The sequence below is a fragment of the Cornus florida genome, unplaced genomic scaffold (assembly GCF_030987335.1).
Source record: "Cornus florida cultivar Cherokee Brave unplaced genomic scaffold, ASM3098733v1 CherokeeBrave_3.0.0_Hap2_Chr06, whole genome shotgun sequence".
Lineage (NCBI taxonomy): Eukaryota > Viridiplantae > Streptophyta > Magnoliopsida > Cornales > Cornaceae > Cornus > Cornus florida.
In genome coordinates, this window is record NW_026775576.1 from 49,128,686 (window position 1) to 49,148,651 (window position 19,966).

A 19,966-nucleotide genomic window follows, 5' to 3' on the forward strand; every position below is an offset into this window, starting at 1 on the left:
GTTCTAGCTTAATTTCATGCAAGGTACCATTAGTTATTAACTTAAAATCTTAGATTAAATGCATGTAATACCTATGAACCATATTATAAAGCATATAAAACATCAAAAACATAACTTAGAACACCCCCCACCTCACAAGAGGATTATTCCTCTTGAATCCAAGGAAAGCAAAGGAATTTCAAGTTTTCTTTCTTGGGTTATGTAGAGGAAAGTGAGAGGAAGCAAAAGTATTCCCAAGTTTTAAGTCAAAGGTGAGTGGAATGAGGCCAAAATGAAGCTTAAAGCTTTAAACCAAGCTTTACTTCAATGGTGGCTAGGTTAGGGTTCTTGAGAGGAAAGAGATGAATGAAGTAAAATATGAAAACCCTAAGTTAAAAGTGGTGGAATCCTCCACTCACTAGGTGCTCTTGCAGTACCTCACATACACACATAATACAAGACCTGATTTCATACCTACACTTGTCACAAATCCAAGGCTCCTTCCTAGGCTTAATCCTAAGCCTACACTTGTCAACCATCTTAGCCAACAAGTGGTCTAATCCTAGGCCAACAAATCGGTGAATCTCCACCCTTCATGTGTCAAGAGATTATACCTCTAAGTCTCCCCACCCTAATACCAACAAGTGACACCATGAGAATGTAACACTTGTCATATTTTTTAAAATTACAAAAAAAGGTCCTTTTTGAAAATTCTTCTAAATAAAATTACAAAATGGTCCCTAAGACGAAAAATAATTACTTTTCATAATTACACTAAAACCACAAAAGTCAAGAATATTACCAAAAAGTTATACATCCATACCCTTTACAAGAAAAGTAAACATCTAGCATGCTTTTCTACAAAAGTAATAATGCAGATATCATGGAAATTTAATATCATGGATGTATGCAAAGCCGAATCAAATCCGAGCACAAAAAGTGAGGTTATGCAAGGAAAAATGATAAACGAGAAAAAGATGAAATAGGGAAAAAAATGAAAAAAGAAAATTACCGAAAAAAGAAAAGAAGGAAAATAACTGGGTCATTACAGCCAACCCCCCTTAAAAGAATTTCGTCCACAATATTGAATCGTACCTGAAAGAGAGAACAAGTGGGGATACCGAGAGCAAACCTCCTGCTCGAGCTCCCAGGTAGCCTCTTCAACGCCGTGGTGTCTCCACAAGACTTTAACCAATGGAATGGTCTTGGTCCGCAAGACCTGTTCCCTTAAATCAAGAATCTGGACTGGACCTTCCTCATAGGTCGCGTCTTCATCAGCAACCACATCAGTCCATCGCAAAACATGTGATGGATCCGGTTCGTACTTCCTCAGCATAGAAACATGAAAGATATCTTGAACCCTATCCAGGTCTGGCGGTAACGCCAAATGATAAGTGGCCGGTGTATGCCACACCACCACCAAGCTTGAAGAGTGTGTGCATTATAAAGCGAGGGCCGAGAGTTTTACATTTATAGAAGCCACTACTACCTTTCACTAAAAATATAGCTAGGCCGAGTAGGGATCGTCCCAAGGGATTGTGAGGATCGAGCAATGTTGTGGAATTGTTATTAGGGATAGTAGGTCGAGTGATCAAACAATTGGATGGTTGGTTGATTAGAGAGCAACTAAATTAAACTAAGTGATGGCAAAAGAATGCAATTAAGAGTAAGCAAGAGAGAGAGATCTTGGGGTTTAGAGATCACCACCAAGCAATGCATTTCTATATCATTAACAAGTGATTAATGAGGGCAAATGGTGTGTTGCAATATTGGTGTGTGTGTGTTTGGTTGATTCAACAAGCAAGGATGACTAGTTAAGCATGTATTATCTAAACATCATGTAAAAGGCACAATATATCTAAGTAATGAAACATATATTGTCTAAACAACATGTGAAGGGCACAATAAATTAAAACAAGTCATTAATCCTCTCATTAAGCTCACAATCCAAATACAACACAAGGATGACATATGCTACTTGCATTCAAAAGCTTGGATCATCAAACAACAAGCATAGATTGTACTCCCATTTAACACTACACTACATCTACACTACTAGCAAGAAAATAAACTAGGGGAGAGGCACAATCCATCAAAAGATAAGTATGAACCATCAAGAGAATCACAAAAGCATTCCTTTAAGCACTATGTTTTGACAATCGTCAAATCTATAGCATCATAGACATGCATCAATAACACAAAATCTAGAGACAAGCACATGAACATCTATTCTAGCATACATAGACATATGGATAGAATGAAATGATCAATTGGAAGCATTAAACCACATAAATCATTGAATAACAAGATCTATATATATCAAAGTGTCAAAACATCAATTATAACACTAATCCCTCAATAATACACAAGATTAAGATATAGAAAGCATGTTTGGGGCTAACTCTTGCCCCAAGAGGATGTCTAGCCACTCATGGTGATGATATTTCAACCCTCAAGGGCTAATTCCATGGTTGAAATCTGCTCCTTGTTAATGAAGAGTCTCCTATGGTGTCTCTAGCCTCCTCTTCCTCTAAGCTTCCTCTCCAAGAGATGATATGAAAATAATGTTGTCTCCTTCGTAAAAAGCAATCCTTATCCTTATATAGGTAGGTCAAAATGACACCCAAAGTGAGCTGGGGTCGTCCACACAATATTCCCTAATGATTGGATAAATGACAAATTTCAATGAGATGGAATTTTAACTTTTTCGCATTGGAGGAAGTTCGATTGATTGAACCTTGGACTTGGATCGATGCAACTGGTTGAGCTATTTGGAAAAAGACAAGTCCGAGATATTTTGGAGAGATATTTATGGGAAAAGGACAAAAGTGGTTAGTGGGTGGTACAGCTGTGGATAGGATCAATCATTTGAATAAGGACAAAAGTGTTCAATCGAAAGAAGGATGGTGTTGGATCGATTGAACTTTTGGGACTTTATACTTTTGTGTCTAGGCTTGGATCTATCTTGAAGTGCTGAGATCGATCATTGTTTGATCGATCGAACCTTGAACTTGGGTCGATCGAACTTTGCTGCTTGTCATCTTTGGCTTCATTTGCTTCTTTCTTTCTCCACTTTGCTCCTTTCTTTGTTTAATCCCAGAATTGCTTCAATTAAGCTCTTATTTGGCTGAGTTAGCTTATTTTCGGGATAAACGCCTGAAAATGAAAATAATATGAAATCGATCTAAAACGGTAAAGTAAGATAGATAAAGGTACTAGAATGCCTAAGCTTAAGGGGTTTAAATACGCATTTTTCAGCGCTCATCACGCCCCCAAACTTAAATATTGCTAGTCCCTAGCAATGAACTAGAAAGTAAAGGAATGAAATGAACAACTATACAACTATGCATCTAGAAAACAATAAATGGATAATGCCACTTTCGTAGGGAACACGATTGTACTTAGCATATGCAACAAGCCTTTTAAATCTCTAGGTTACCCCTAGTGGATGAGTGAAGTCTCGTGAGGGTTTTCAGAAATGGTACCCACAAACATTAAGCTCATTGTTTTAAAAGAGGCACCAATATTGCAAACAAGTATTGGGAGAAAACTACCTCAAGTATGCAATTTTTCAACCCTTTCCAAGCAATCTCCCAAAATCTCAATATCAAGCAAGCAAATTTGGTCATCCACGTATTCAAGAAAATGATCATACAAATCAAAACAACTCTAGAATCCTTTTGAGTGGACTGACATCAAATGTGTTGCTATCTTAGCTAACTAAAGAATTAATCACATCCTTACCCTCAAACTTGCACACAAATCTAGTACCGATCATCAAGACATAAAGTGGACCTTTTATTAAAGCTTTATTATTCTAGGTGCGCTTATTCTTTTCATTTGATTTTTATTTTATTATTATTTTTATTTTTTTATAGGATCAAAGATGGAAGTATGGTGCAATGTGTTGATATATTAAGCTTTCTAGTGATTCATGAGCGCGATCGTTAGGTCAATGACTCCCAAACTAGACGGCTTTAGGGCATTAGGCATTCAAATACCCCTACGGACTTACAAGCTCAAATCAACTAGGCTTCAAATCAAGACAACAACCATCTAATCATTTCATACTTCTTACATTTTGGGAGAAATCCTCACTTTTTTATTACTTTTGCAATAACCCCCCCCCCCCTTTTTTTTTTTTTTGAAAAAACAAGTTCAATTATTAACCTAGAGTTCGGGCCCTCCACCTTTCGGCGCGAGAAGTTCAGTGCTTGATGAGGCTAGAATCTCGGCTACTTATTAGAAAGGGGTTGTTATCCACCTTTATCAAGAATGAAAGCTTTCAATGCACTATTAGCTCAATTGAGATATAACCAATTCAATAATCAACAAAGCATGTACCCCACAAATGAATGCTAGTGTGCGCCTGTGCTAGTGTAGAATCCTAGAATGAATCTCAAAACAATCACAAAATCAAGATGATGTGGACTACAAGTGCAAGCATGATGTCAATTTTTCAAAAAATTTACTCCTAAATGGCATCCCTAAGGCATACAAGGAGTATTAGACTCTCAAGTCAAGCAATTTTTAAATTTTAAGCAATATAGTCCTCAAAAGATCAAAATCATAGCTAGATATGGACCAATCATAGAAATATCCCTCAAATACACAAGTTATGCTCAAAATTTGAATTTAAAACTAACACTGTAAAGCACCATTCCCCCCAAACTTAAATGGCCCAATGTCCTCAATGTGCAAGAGAACAAAGGAAAGAGTATACTAGTGCAACTAAGCAAGAATGATCAGGACTGAAGTATCCGAAGTGGGTGGCATGGTCCCCCCAAACTTGGGATGAACTGCGGTCCTGAAAATTGGCACTTGGATAAACTTATCAGATAACAAAATGGGATAATCAGTGCATAGTGGACATGCAAGTATAAATGGGATAGTCAGATAAAGAAATGAGAGAGGTGTAAGGGTGGTCCTAAAAATTGGGTAGCACTCTCTTAGTGAAGTCACTGTGATGCACCTGATGGAGTCAAACATACAGATATGAGAATATAATCGTCTGACATCCATAGCAAAAATAGATATATATAAAACAGATAAAGTGCAGGTACAACAAAAATATAAAAGCCGACAGACCGGCTGTAAAAATAATAATGTACATTGACAATAGTAACGTATCAAAAGGAGAGAGGGATCATAAGATAGAAAGGACTGGAACCTCAGGAAGATGAGGTAGGGTGGGCAGGTTTGGCTCCGCGGATGTCTCTGGATAGATCTTTGAACATGTCTCTGTGAGGTCAACTCAGATAGCGACAACAGCATCGTCAAGCGTCTACAGACGTACTCCAAAGCCGGGGGTCATAACTGGAGTCTCAGGCATAGATGAATCAGAAGAAAGCTCTTGAGTCTGCTCCTGCTCATGAATGGGCGACCTGGCTGGAGAGTCCTACTCTGCGTCGTCTGCAGGGCGCTCTAAGTCTATTTCTAAATGCTCGGCCGTTGGATCGACTGGTGTGTCGTCCGCTACGGAATGTGCTGCTGCTGCCTCTGCTGGTGCCGGTGCTTGTGCCTGGGCCTATGCCTGTGCCTCCTCTAGCTTTAACTCTGCTGCAGCCAGCACCACGTGGTCCTGCGGCCTGGTAATAATGGAGCGGTAGGTCTTGTTCCAGTCCTTCCTGAGGAAGTGACAAGAACCTGTCTCGGGGTGCTCCCGAGGATGGATGGGGTAGCGCTGATCGATGAGGATCTGGGTGATGAGGTTGCTGAAGGGAAGAGACTTAGCCCGTCCGGGCGTCTCCTTGCTGATGTACTTGTCATATAACTTCCTCATCATACTCCAGATGAGCGCGGGAATGGACACCTAGTGCCCGATGTAGAAGGAGTAAAGGGCTGTCAGATAATCGCCCCTCTTTTGAATCTTGTGCCCCACCATGTATATATTCTGATAGAGAATGGAATCGGTAAACCAAAGGTCGTCTGGAAGGAATGTCCGAGTGGCGAAGGTCTTGCCACTGGCATGGTGACTTGTAAGAAAAACTGCCATGTCGGTATAGGAAGGCCTGAATAACCTCGGATATATGTCCTGAAGCTCTGGAGGACATTTGCGTGGACAGCAGCAAGAGTGAGCTAAAGAGTCCACAGTAATAGTGATTGGATGGCCATCGACAGAAGTAACCAACTCAGCTGTGGTACACGGCGATGGTCGGAGGTTCTGGTAGAACAACTGAACCGGCCGTGGGTAGACCGGCTCTGTGATGGGGGCAAGAATAGCGGCTAGGCCCCTTTGAATAATATCATGGTAGGCGGATCGGGTCAGCACCGATCTAGAGAAGAAGGCCGTGTCGAACTTTGACTCATGGTCGAGCGTCATGCGAGTATATCGAGGTGTGGGCCTATCACGCCCCAGATGAGCTGGCTGAGCAGGCTGAGGTGGTATATGTGAATGCTCAGCTCCAGTCTACGGTGGAGATGGCGATGGAGTGAAAGCAGGATGGGCTGTAGAGGTGGATGGTATGTGGTCATCCTTAGGCTCATGAGATGGTGACTGAGGTGGGGTAGCCTGTGCTGACTACCGCTGTGCATAAGAGGGCTCTGCTGGCTCCTCTGTCCATGGCCTAGTATGTCAAGTGGGCCCGTGTTTCCTGTTGGCAACGGTCTTCCTTTCTACCATGGCCTGCAAAAAGAAAAACTTGCAATGGGAGTTAGTGCCAGAATAAGAAATTTTTAAGCATGAAATAGAAACATGTATGTTAAGTAAACTAGACAAAACAAATATGACATGAATCTATGCAAGTGGTAGAATATGAAACATGCTAAACAATGTAAGTATGAAATGCATCCAATGTGGAATATCACAGGCATTGGGCAAAGATATGATAGCATGAACATAAGATATGATGAATAAAGTGTGTGTGTGAGATCTGTGAAGTTCAATCGATCATAAAAAGAAGTGAGATCGATTACAAAAGTTGGATCGATCGAAAGTAAATGAGATCGATCTCACTACTTCGATCAATCAAAGACATGAGTTCGATCGATCTCTAAAGATCGATCGGAGATACTAGTTCGATCGATCAAACTGTGCGACATTGAAAACTCAAAGGTCACAGATCTATGACTTTGGAAGCATGGGGCCCATATGAACGTGTTCGTGGGCCCAACAACACATCAAATCAACAAATCCCCATCACTGATCGAGGCCCAAACTCCCAAAATGAGATCCAAAACACATATATATACATAGAAGCATACATATATATATACATATAAAAACTCAGGGCTTTGAAGCTTTAAAAATGGAGATTCAACCATCTAAGCAACCTAAATCGAGTATGTAAATCATTGAATCATCAAATCGAAGATCAAATCTTAAAGTGGATCTCGGTTCTTACTTGAACGAGTGAGAGAAGTGGATGAGATGCGAAGAAGATGCAAGCATAGAGAGGAGAGACAAACGGCACCTAGATCACGCCGGAAAACTACGCTGGAGATGGGGAAGATGAGATGATGCAGCGGCGCAGAGAGGGGTTGAGGGTTAAGGCTTGAGAAAGGGTCCGTCTATGTAACCGATCTTACCCTCGGTTCTATTTTTAAAAACATTCCTGATAGAGTTCAATCGATCGAACTCAACTGTGATCGATCGAACTTTGATGAACTCTCTTCAAAGTATTTTTTGATTTTTGAAATTTTTGAAAATTGGAAAATGAAAATTAAAAATTGGGATTAAAATTAAAAATTGGAAAATAAAATAAAATATTTTTGGGTTTTTTTTTTTTTTAAAAAAATTAAATTAAATTGAATAAACACTAATAATTAAAAATTAATTAAAATAGAATATTTTTGAATTTTTGAAAACTTTTTTGGAGAATAACATAAAATGAAATAAAATGAAAATAAAATAAAATAAAAATGAAAATATATATTTTTTGGATTTTTGAAAATTTGAAAAGTCAAAACAAAGTCAAAATAATGAAATGAAGAACTGAGAGCGATCGAAACAAGAGTTCGATCGATCAGATAGAGAGCAAAAATATGTAGGTTTTTGGTTCAGAAAATTGGCTAAGTGTTGGAACATGATATCGATCGAACTGGGAAGTTGGATCGATCGAAGAACTTTCAGATCGATCTTGGAATGTTTCGATCGATGGGACAGAGAGCTGAAATATGCAGGTTGATACAGGCTCAAAATTTTTCTAAGTGTTAAATCATGAGATCGATCGAACTTAGAAGTTGGATCGATTGAAGGTCTCTTGATCGATCTAAGACTTAGTTCGAACGATGGGACAAAGAGGTGATTTGGATGTAGGTTTCTGCAGGTCGAAAATTTTTCTAAGTGTGGGATGCAGAATGGAGTTCGATCGATTGAACTCAAGTTTGAGATCGATGGAACTATGTAGAATGCTCAATAATGTCATGAAAACTTATGCAATCCACACCAAAGTTCCTTGAAATGCATATGAACCAAAAACAAGTATCTAGACTTCGCAAGAAATGAAATGAAAGATAGAAATGAGGGAGGAATAGGGTTTTAACACCCTACGAATGCTTTTGCTAGTCTTTAACGTCTCTAGCAAGACATTGGGCTCTTTTAGCCCGGATCAAAGATCTTATAATGCATCCCCTCCTTATTGGGGTGATAGATGCTTTGAACTCCTCCCAACAAATGGTTCTTTGAAGAACTTGTTGGATTAAGCTCAAAAGAAATCTTTGGTCCCTTGTCTTTGCAATCACAACCTTTGGGCTTCCATGCCCTTTCAAAGCAAGAATTTGAAACAAGATTTTGAGAATGCAAGGTTGAAGATGATCCTTTGGAAGTTTTGGTTTTACACAAAAGGTCATTTCCTTGACATTGAAGATCATGACATTCATCTACAACATTAACTTCTCCTTCATATTTGTCAAATGAATTGGGTGTGGGATTAAAGATATTCAACTTCACCTTCATGTGGCCAAATGAGATCTTCATTATCCCCGTCCTACAATTGATGTTGGCATTAGCGGTTGCCAATAAAGGACGACCAAGGATAACGGGAATTTAGCTCTTAGGATTGGGAACCGGTTCCGTGTCTATGATAACGAAATCAACGGGGAAAGAAAAATTTATCAATCTTTATCAAAACATCTTCAATTATACCCCTAGGCTTCTTAATGGATTGGTCAGCAAGTTGCAAAACTACTGACGTCGGTTTCAATTCACCTAGGCCCAATTTGACATAAACCGAATATGGAAGAAGGTTAACACTTGCTCCTAAGTCAAGAAGCGCCCGATTAATGATATGATCACCAATAATGCATGATGTAGTGGGTGAACCGAGGTCCTTAAACTTTGGAAGAGTGTTATGTTGCAAAATTGAGCTTACTTGCTTGGTCAAAACCACTTTCCTTGGTGCTTGGCTCTTATTCTGCTTTTGGGTGCACAAGTCCTTCAAGAATTTGGCATAAGCCGGAATTTGCTTGATTGCATCCAATAGTGGAAGATTAACTTTCACTTGCCTAAACATTTCCATGATTTCATTGGTTTTTGCCTTTTGCTTGTCTTTTGAAATGGATCCTTTTAAGGCATCCGGAAATGGAATTTTTGTTTCAAACACTTTTTTAAAATTTTCTTTTGAACTCTCTTCAACACAAGAAGTTTTCAAATCATTTTTCAACAAAACCTTTTTAACATCATTTTTTAAAATTTCTTTTTCAAACACATCTTTTAAAACTTTCTCATTCTCAAGGTCATGTATATGCAATGAAGGAGGAATAGGATGTGAAACGGGATGGGTGATAACTTGAGATTGCACTGGTTCACTCTCTTCATTGGACATTCCAACTTGATTGTCCACAATCCTACCACTCCGCAAGGTAGTCACCACATTAATATGTTTAATGGTGTGGCCTTCCAATGAGGAATGGGTTTCCACAACACATTGTTACTTAGGTGGGGCATTTATAGGCATCTTTCCTTTCTCTCTTGCATTGAGAGTGCTTGCTATTTGCCCTACTTGGGTTTCTAGCTTCACAATAGATTGAGAGTGAGAATGAAGCAATTGAGTGTTAGCCTCTAAAGTGCCCAATGCATTCAAAACTTTCTCTTCAAAGGCGGGACTTCTAGTATTACCTTGGGAATAAGATTGGTTGGGAAAATGAGAATTAGCAAATTGATTCCCTTGTGATTGATAAGGTCTATAACCTTGGAATCCTTGGTTTTGAAGTGGAGGTGGAATGTACTTCTCTTGAAAACCGCTTTGGGAAGGGTTTGAGCCCTCTCCTTGGTTTTTCCAAGAGAAATTCTGATGATTCCTCCAACTTGGATTATAATGAGTACCATAAGGATTGTTCCCTTGGTTCACATAAGCTGCATTGATATGTTCATTTGGTTCACTTTGCACTTGTCTGCGAGGACAATGAGAAGTAGAATGGAGAACACTAGAATAAGTCATACATGTTTCATTTGATGCATGATGAGAATGGTTAGGGAAGGAAGATACTTGGTTCGCCGAGTTTTGGTTAATCAAAAATTGATCAAACCTTTGAGATAAAGACTTCATTTCGGCGACTATTTCATTTGAATGGTCAACTTGATGTAAGCCAACACTCTTCCTACCTTGTGAATTTCTACCATTCTTGGATGATAGTGTTCTATACAAAGAATTTTCACTCATGCTCTCATAGAGACGCCACACGTCATCCTCATGCCTATCAATGTATGAGCCACCCATGGAAGCATCAACCATACCCTTATAGTTGTCCGATAAGCTCTCAAAGAAGTATTGAACTAATTGCCATTTGGGCATGTCATGATGTGGACACTTCCTAAGCAATTCATTGAAGTGTTCCCATGCCTCATGAAACGTTTCTCCATCCCCATGTGAAAATTCTCGAATTGAGGTTCTCATGGCATTGGTCTTGGAAACCGGATAGTACTTCTTCAAGAACTCTTGTTACATTTCTGCCCAAGAGATGATTGAAAAAGGCCTAAGATTGTTAAACCAATACTTTGCCTTATCTTTAAAGGTGAATGGAAAAAGTTTGAGTCTTAAAACCTCTTCCGGCATGTCCGTATATTTTACGGTGGAACATACTTTAAGAAACTCATCCAAATGCTTGTAAGGTTCTTCACTTGGAAGTCCATGATAGTTAGGAAGCATTTGAATGGTTTGTGGCTTAATTTCATAATGATGTGCTCTAAATGGAGACAATTGGATGCATGTAGGTGCATTATACTCATTAGGCACATAATAGTCTCTTAAAGCAAGAGGTGGATTAGCTACTTGAGGTGCAACATGAACACCTTGGTTTTGAATTCCTTGATTGTTGATGGGAGGTTGTGGAGCAAACATTGGCCTTGGTATTCCATATGGAACTTGGCCTTGTTGTTGTGGTGGTTGGTGAATGAATGGCCTAGGCATGCCTAAAGGTAGTTGTATGTTCTCATTGTGCACATTGGGATGAAGGATACCTTGTTGGTCTATGTGACCAAGGTCCTCAACATGATTGCCATTATAGTCATCCATTGATAGATTGGCTCTATTTGAATTTCCTCTTCCCCTAGGATTTCTAACGATAGATTCAAGATGTAAATCAAGAGGGACAAGAGTTGGTCTCAATGAACAACTTCTATGCATGCACAATGCAAAACACAACAAACGCAAAGAATGACAAACACTATGCCTTCACAACAATGCAATTAGACTTCTTCCACAAACACTTAATTCATACTCCTATGCTTTACAACAATGATGCACGGGCCGACGATTTAACTAAGGGATTGAGTAAAGAAAGTCTCACAAAGGTCCTATACCACTTCAACTCCAAGTTTAAAGCTTAGCTTAGCAATTTTTTAGAATTTTTTTTTTAGCCTTTTGCTTTCTTTGCTTGCTTGAATGCTTGATGGCTCCTTTGCTTGCTTCCTCTCCAACAATGCACCTTGTTAAATAAGAACAGCACAATAAGTAACCAAAAAGAAAAATAGAAGTAAAGTAAAGACACGATCAAAAGAGTACTAATCCTAATCAATTCCACAAATCCGACGTTGCCTAATCTAATCAATCAATCCTCGGCAACGGCGCCAAAAACTGGCCGGTGTATGCCACACCACCGCCAAGCTTGAAGAGTGTGTGCATTATAACGCGAGGGCCAAGAGTTTTACATTTATAGAAGCCACTACTACCTTTCACTAAAATATAGCTAGGGCGAGTAGGGATCGTCCCAAGGGATTGTGAGGATCGAGCAATGTTGTGGAATTGTTATTAGGGCTAGTAGGTCGAGTGATCAAACAATTGGATGGTTAGTTGATTAGAGAGCAACTAAATTAAACTAAGTGATAGCAAAAGAATGCAATTAAGAGTAAACAAGAGAGAGAGATCCTTGGGGTTTAGAGATCACCACCAAGCAATGCATTTCTATATCATTGAGAAGTGATTAATGAGGGCAAATAGTGTGTTGCAATATTGGTATGTGTGTGTTTGGTTGATTCAACAAGCAAGGATGACTAGTTAAGCATGTATGGTCTAAACATCATGTGAAAGGCATAATATATCTAAGCAATGAAGCATATATTATCTAAACAACATGTGAAGGGTACAATAAATCAAAACAAGTCATTAATCCTTTCATTATGCTCACAATCCAAATACAACACAAAGATGACATATGCTACTTGCATTCAAAAGCTTGGATCATCAAACGACAAGCATAGATTGTCCTCCCATTTAACACTACACTACAACTACACTATATCTACACTACTAGCATGAAAATAAACTAGGGGAGAGGCACAATCAATCAAGAGATAAGTATGAACCATCAAGAGAATCACAAAAGCATTCCTTTAAGCATTATGTTTTGACAATCTCCAAATCTATAGCATCATAGACATGCATCAATAACACAAAATCTAGAAACAAGCACATGAACATCTATTCTAGCATACATAGACATATGGATAGAATGAAATGATCAATTGGAAGCATTAAACCACATAAATCATTGAATAACAAGATCTATATATATCAAAGTGTCAAAACATCAATTATAACACTAATCCCTCAATAATACACAAGATTAAGATATAGAAAACATGCTTGGGGCTAACTCTAGCCCCAAGAGGATGTCTAGCCACTCATGGTGATGATGCTCCAACCCTCAAGGGCTAATTCCATGGTTGAAATCTGCTCCTTGTTAATGAAGAGTCTCATATGGTGTCTCTAGCCTCCTCTTCCTCTAAGCTTCCTCTCCAAGAGATGATATGAAAATAATGTTGGCTCCTTTGTAAAAAGCAATCCTTATCCTTATATAGGGAGGTCAAAATGACACCCAAAGTGAGCTGGGGTCGTGCACATAATATTCCCTAATGATTGGATAAAGGACAACTTTCAATGAGATGGAATTTTAACTTTTTTGCACTAGAGGAAGTTCGATCGATCGAACCTTGGACTTAGATCGATCGAACTGGCTGAGATCTATTGAACTTAGGCTAGATCGATCCAACTGGTTGAGCTTTTTGGGAAAAGACAAATCCGAGATATTTTGGAGAAATATTTATTAGAAAAGGACAAAAGTGGTTAGTGGGTGGTATAGCTGTGGATAGGATCAATCATTTGAATAATGACAAAAGTGTTCGATCGATCGAAGGATGGTGTTGAATCGATTGAACTTTTGGGACTTTATGCTTTTGGGTCTAGTCTTGGATCTATCTTGAAGTACTGAGATCGATCATTGTTCGATCGATCGAACCTTAAACTTGGATCGATTGAACTTTGCTGCTTGCTACCTTTGGCTTCATTTACTTCTTTCTTTCTTCACTTTGCTCCTTTCTTTGTTTAATCCCAGAATTGCTTCAATTAAGCTCTTATTTGGCTGAGTTAGCTTATTTTCGGGATAAGCGCCTGAAAATGAAAATAATATGAAATCAATCTAAAACGGTAAAGTAAGATAGATAAAGGTACTAGAATGCCTAAGCTTAAAGGGTTTAAATATGCACTTTTCAGCGCTCATCAATAATCGACCTCACCGACGGGCTCCAAAATCTCAAATGGTCCAATGAATCTAGGAGACAACTTGCCAGTCTCGCAAAATCTCAGAAGTTCCTTGTGCGGAGAAATCTTAAGAAAGACATGGTCTTCTACCTCAAAAGATAAGGATTGCCTCTTCCTGTCTGTGTAACTCTTCTGTCTGCTCTGTGCGGTAGCTAACCGCTGTCGAATCAACTTGATTTTCTCTATAGTCTCGATGACAATGTCGGGACCCAAGGTAATGGCATCACCGACCTCGGTTTAACAAACTGGAGATCTGCAAGGTCTGTGATACAACGCCTCAAAAGGTGCCATGCCAATAATGGTCTGGTAACTGTTGTTATAGGTAAACTCAACCAAAGGTAAGTAGTCCTCCCAACTACCTCTGAAATCTAAGATACAAGCCCGTAGCATATCCTCCAATATCTGAATGGTACGCTCCGTCTGACCATCAGTCTGAGGATGGAATGTCGTGCAGAAGTGAAGCCCCATATCAAGAGCCTTTTGAAAACTCTGCCAAAAATCTGACGTAAACCGCGGATCCCTATTTGGAATAATGGATATAGGAACCCCGTGAAGCCGGACAATCTGCCTCACATACTGTCCACTCAGTCTTTCTGCATTGTCTGTCACTACCATGGGTAAGAAGTGAGCCGTCTTAGTTAACTTGTCAACTATGATCCAAACGGCATTATTCCCTACTTGAGACCTCGGAAGTCTCATTATGAAATTTATAATGATATGCTCCCATTTCCACTCAGCCACTGGTAATAGTTGCAATAGTCCTGGTGGTCGCTGATGCTCTACCTTCACTTACTGACAATAAGGCATCAAGCCATAAACTGTGAAACATCCCGTTTCATGCCTTGTCACCGAAACTGTCGTCACAGATTGTGATACATCTTCGTACCACCAGGATGAACTGCGAGCCGAGAGTGGTGAAAATCCCAAAGAACATCTTCACAATAAGACAAGGGAACAAACATCATCCCCTTTTACCTAAGACCACCATTTGGATGTAAGGTCCAACCCTCTATATTTTCGCCGCCTGAAATCCGAACATGGATGGCCTTCATCTCCCAATCCTCCAACTGTGCCTCAATAACTCTACTAACAACAGCCGGTTGAGCCATAAGGCTATATAAAATAGCCGGTGAAACATCCTCATAAGACTGTAAACCAAGATCTACAAGCTCTTCTAGCATCTTCCATTAACTGTGACTATCTGCTCAATGCATCGGCCACTACGTTGGCCTTACTCGGATGGTACTGTAACTCAAAGTCATAGTCCTCCATGAACTCGACCCATCTGCGCTGTCTCAAGTTTAAATCCTTCTGAGAGAAGAGACACTTGAGACTCTTGTGATCAAAGAAAATCTCAAACTTCTCCCCATATAAATAGTGTCTCAACCCCTTCAGGGCAAAGATAACTGCTGCCAACTCCAAATCATATGTCGGATAGTTCAACTCATGAGTCTTCAACTGTTGAGACCCAGAAGCAACTACTGATAAGCGCCGAATATTGCATAGTCAAGTGCCCTTATTTGTATTAGTTAAGTCCATTCATTGATTATATTATACATATTAGCTTCATTTGCGTGTTTCTGTTCATTTTCAGGTTAGTGCCCCAAAGATAGTTAAAAGCGCTACTTTGATAAGTCGTTGAAGATTAGAGTACGCCGTTGCTGGGGATCGTAATGTTAGCCAAGCAAAGTGATCCAGGGAACTCATGACGCTCTATGCATAATGTTCTAGGAAGAAGAGTTGCATCATCAGTCTGCGCAAAGGAGGTTCAAGCGCAAAAATCCTGTGAGCCAGAGGCATCCATGGGCGCTCGCCCAGAAGTTGCAAGCACTCGCCCTTTTATCCAGTGCCCTCTGTGATACCCCCGGATTTCCAGATGCGGGTTGGCCAGGCCTACGCCCGACTACCCGAGGATATCAAACAAATTTGCAATAAACGAACACAGAATACAATTAAGGAAACAGGAATAAATAAAAATTTGCTGAAAAGAAACTAGAATGATAAACCAAATACTGAAACCTCAGAATAAAATTAAATTAATAAAGAATTATTCTGATACATCCAAATTCTCCATTTCTAATACAACTCGGGAATCCATCTGGTGGACCCCTAATAAAATCATCACTGAGAAATGAACTACCGAAAAAGAATCCAATGCTAAACCATACAGGAACCGCCTACGTCGTCGAAAGAATGAGAAGTCGTCTTTGCTCAGCATGAACAAGATCTAAGACCTGGAACCGTCCGTTACCTGAAAAATAATAGTGGGTCAGGCCCACGAACAAGTTCTATCCTAACTATAATCCAAACAGAGACCCGATACGCAGATACATCCTAGATGTCTCAACCATATCTATATAGTCCGTAAATAGATATATACATATAACCACACTATAGGACTCTCACTAGACTATACTGAAGGTCTCAACCTGAATAGAAGGCAACATACAAAAACGCACCTGAGTGGGCATGACTACCTAAGCCTAACAGGGTATACCTCAACCAACATAGCTAGCTATGCATCCTACTGCATATACGCTCCCTAACTGTCGACTATGAGACTCAAGCTCAGATCGCGGTACCACAATTTTATATATAAAGTCCGATCCTATCCAACCATAAGAAATCCAGCTAGTCATTCAGCTTGTTCAGTTGCACAGACTAACATAAATTAAGCGTATATACATCCCATCCAAATACAATGTTGAGCCGGTCAACTATTCATCACCAAAACACAACATATAATTAGGATTTAAATGTTTTAATTAAATCCCTATTCTTCCTATTAACAGAAAATATAAACAACCATCCAATATGTCGTTTAATTGTTTTAGTTGACAGGACATGAAACCATATAGGATTCAACTGTTTTAGTTAATCCATTCCGTATGTATGAATGGGTTGGAATTAGCGTTTTGATCTAATCCGTCCCTCCGTATGTCACCGTCCCATACCGGTACATACCATGCATATGATCCGTAAATGATGCATTAACTCAATCAGTACACCAAATACGGTCCACATAAATCCATGTAGCTGATGAAACAAAATTGGAACAGTTTATCAACTAAATATCCATGACAATATCCATGAAATTGATGAGACAAAACTTAATCGTTCGTCAACTTAAAATCCAGAATCCATTCATATAATTGACAGAAAATATGCAATTAATTCTTCAATTAAGTCCAGGTTAACTCCCATGTAAATTACAAAACCTATGTTTTAGTTTAGCAATTTAAGTCCAAAACCATCATCCAATTAATTGCAGAAAAGTGTATATAATAATTCAGCAATTTAAAGCAAACCTTTTACTCATGTAATTGCAGGAAAATTAATGTTTCAGCAATATAAAAATCCAAAGCATGCACAAGTCTAATCTGTTAACTAAAAGACTCTACTGTGCATCTAAAACAAAAATTAGAAACAAGTTATAACTCATTAAATTTCCATATTAGAACAAGCAAGTAATTTCCTATCCTTAATCTACATAATTGCAGAATGGGTTTATTAATTCAGCAATTATATTCCTGAGTGTGCACAGATCAAATTTATTAATTAAATGAACCTAACGTGCATTTAAAACAAGATTAAAATCATGTTATAATTACTTAAGTCACCCATTTAAAAATTTAACAACTACTTCCCTTCCAACCGTTAACAGTATGTGAATTGTCTAATTTTCACACTGATCATTCCCTTCCTATAATAGGCTAACTTATGCAATTAGAGAGCTTAAAATCTCTTGAAATTACTTTTAAAATTGTTAGTTCACTCCCTAAAACAATTTAGAACTCCAAACATAGCCCAAACAGTTCCCGGATAGCTCCAGATTGCAACCAAACGTAACCTAACCAAAGAGCCTTCTCTTGAAAATCATAGAGCAGGCTCTTTACACCATAGAGCCTGCTCTACAAAAACTTAGAGCCTGCTCTAGAAACTTAGAGCCTGCTCCATAAAAACTTAGAGCCTACTCTTGAAACTTAGAGCCTGGTCTTAAAGGCTTAGAGCCTCATCTGTCCAGTTTTGTTCCATTTCGCCTTTCAGCTTCATCTCCGGCTATTCCCAACCTTCGGTTCATCTTTAATACTGAGTTTAAGAATCCTATTTACACCCAAAATCATCCCCATGACTGGTTTTATAATCCGTTCAATCACTGAATTAAACTACGCAAGTTAACTTTCCTCTAACCATTAACAGTACTGAAAAGTTATCTACTTTCCTACTGTTTAACACTTTAGCATAAATGTATAAACTATGCAATAAGAGGTTTAAATACACTTGAAGTTTAAATTAAGAACCCCAAGTGCCCTCACAACACAATTCGAAAGAATTAAAATCATCCAAACGGTGCCCAAAAACTTAGAAAACACTAAAATACGTCAAAATAGGAGAGAGCCTGCTCTAAAATGCAAGAGCAGGCTCTTGCAAGCACGGAGCCGGCTCCATGCCTTCTTGGAGCTGGCTCTTAAATGATGGGCGCCGGCTCTTCAATCCCCAGAGCCGTCTCTTCATCCTTCTGAGCCTCTGTTCTCCTCCAGCTACGTTTTTTCGACCATCTGCTTCAGCACCGGCCACTTCCATTCCCTTTGTTGGTTTTTAAAATTGTTCGTAGGAGTCCTAAGTATATCTAAAACATCCCAAATCCTTATTGAAGTCAATTTGCATCAAATTAAAACTTAAAACATTTACCGATCCAACATGTTTAGAAAGAGCAAGCAATGCAACCAAACCAAACTTGCATGAACTGTAACAAAATTAATTCACGCCTACATATAGATAATTGATTAAACAAATACTAAGCATCTAAGATTCAATTTATTAGTCCATTAAAGCCCTGGAGACTATCTACAGATGCACAGAACACAGGCAACGGGAGAGAGAAATGAAAGAACTTGCCTTTGCGGTTTTGGAATCAAAACCTTGTCGCCGTCTTCCTAGGTTTTTTTCCGACGATCATGACTGCCGTCGAGCCTCCTACTGCTCAACCTTCCCTTTCTCCTATGACCAATCCTTTATCCATAGTTGAAACCCTCACCAAAGATGGTCTGTTATTGTCTCACAATTTACGCTCTATTCCTCTCTATCTCTCTGGTACGTGAAAAGGGTTTACATATATATTTTTTAAAACCCTAAGTCAACATAATGATATATTTATAGGTTTAGCAAAACTAAAACCCTAATTCTAATTTTAATCTGAGAAAGAAAAAACAACCATAAAAGTTATAATGTAAGTCGGCTAAAAACGTGAGAATATATGTAACCCTAAAATTATAACCTATATTAAATTATGATTAATATCTCAAGTTTAATTATTAATAAATACCAGTAATTAAAACTAACTCTATATACATATATACACATATATATACATGTATATACTTCCATGGATAAAACGGTACCCATTTATACTATCCAAATAGTCCGTTAATCATATCCAAGCCCAAGTTCAATTAAAAATAAAATAAAATAAAATAAAAACAATACATTTAATTTAACATTCAAATGCCACTTCATCACGCACACTTATAATTAAATAGTTAGTTCATTTAAACAACAAAACAAGAAGCCACGTAACAAAAGTCATGAAAACACCTAAGAATAATAAAATAAAAAATAAAATTTCAATTATGTCCTTTTTAAATTTAGGGGTATTACATTCTTCCCCCCTAACAAAAGGAATTCCGTCCTCGGAATTCACGAAATTCTGAATTATTTTTATTAAAATTTTGCTCCATTCCGTTGTGGATTCTGCCTCGGTGTATGGGCTCCACTAATTTGCAAATCCGTAAAGAAAATATATAGGTCCGATATAAAGGAAGCACAAAAATTATCCAACACGTATGTTATATTTAGCAACTACTCAGCCTTACCTAAATTTGTTTATACCGGGTAAAGGTCACCATTCTTCCAAGTTCCATAGCATAGATATGTAAAGCTTTTATGCATCCCATCCCAATGTTTTAAAAAAACACGATTCGATAGGCTACCACCTAAATGGAGAAACACTA

General features: G+C 38.6%; 1 pseudogene; it reads left to right on the top strand.

Moving 5' to 3' along the window:
* The first annotated feature begins 10,710 nt into the window (after nt 1-10,710).
* Nucleotides 10,711-10,809, top strand: LOC132315384 (small nucleolar RNA R71; annotated as a pseudogene).
* The last annotated feature ends 9,157 nt before the right edge of the window (nt 10,810-19,966 follow it).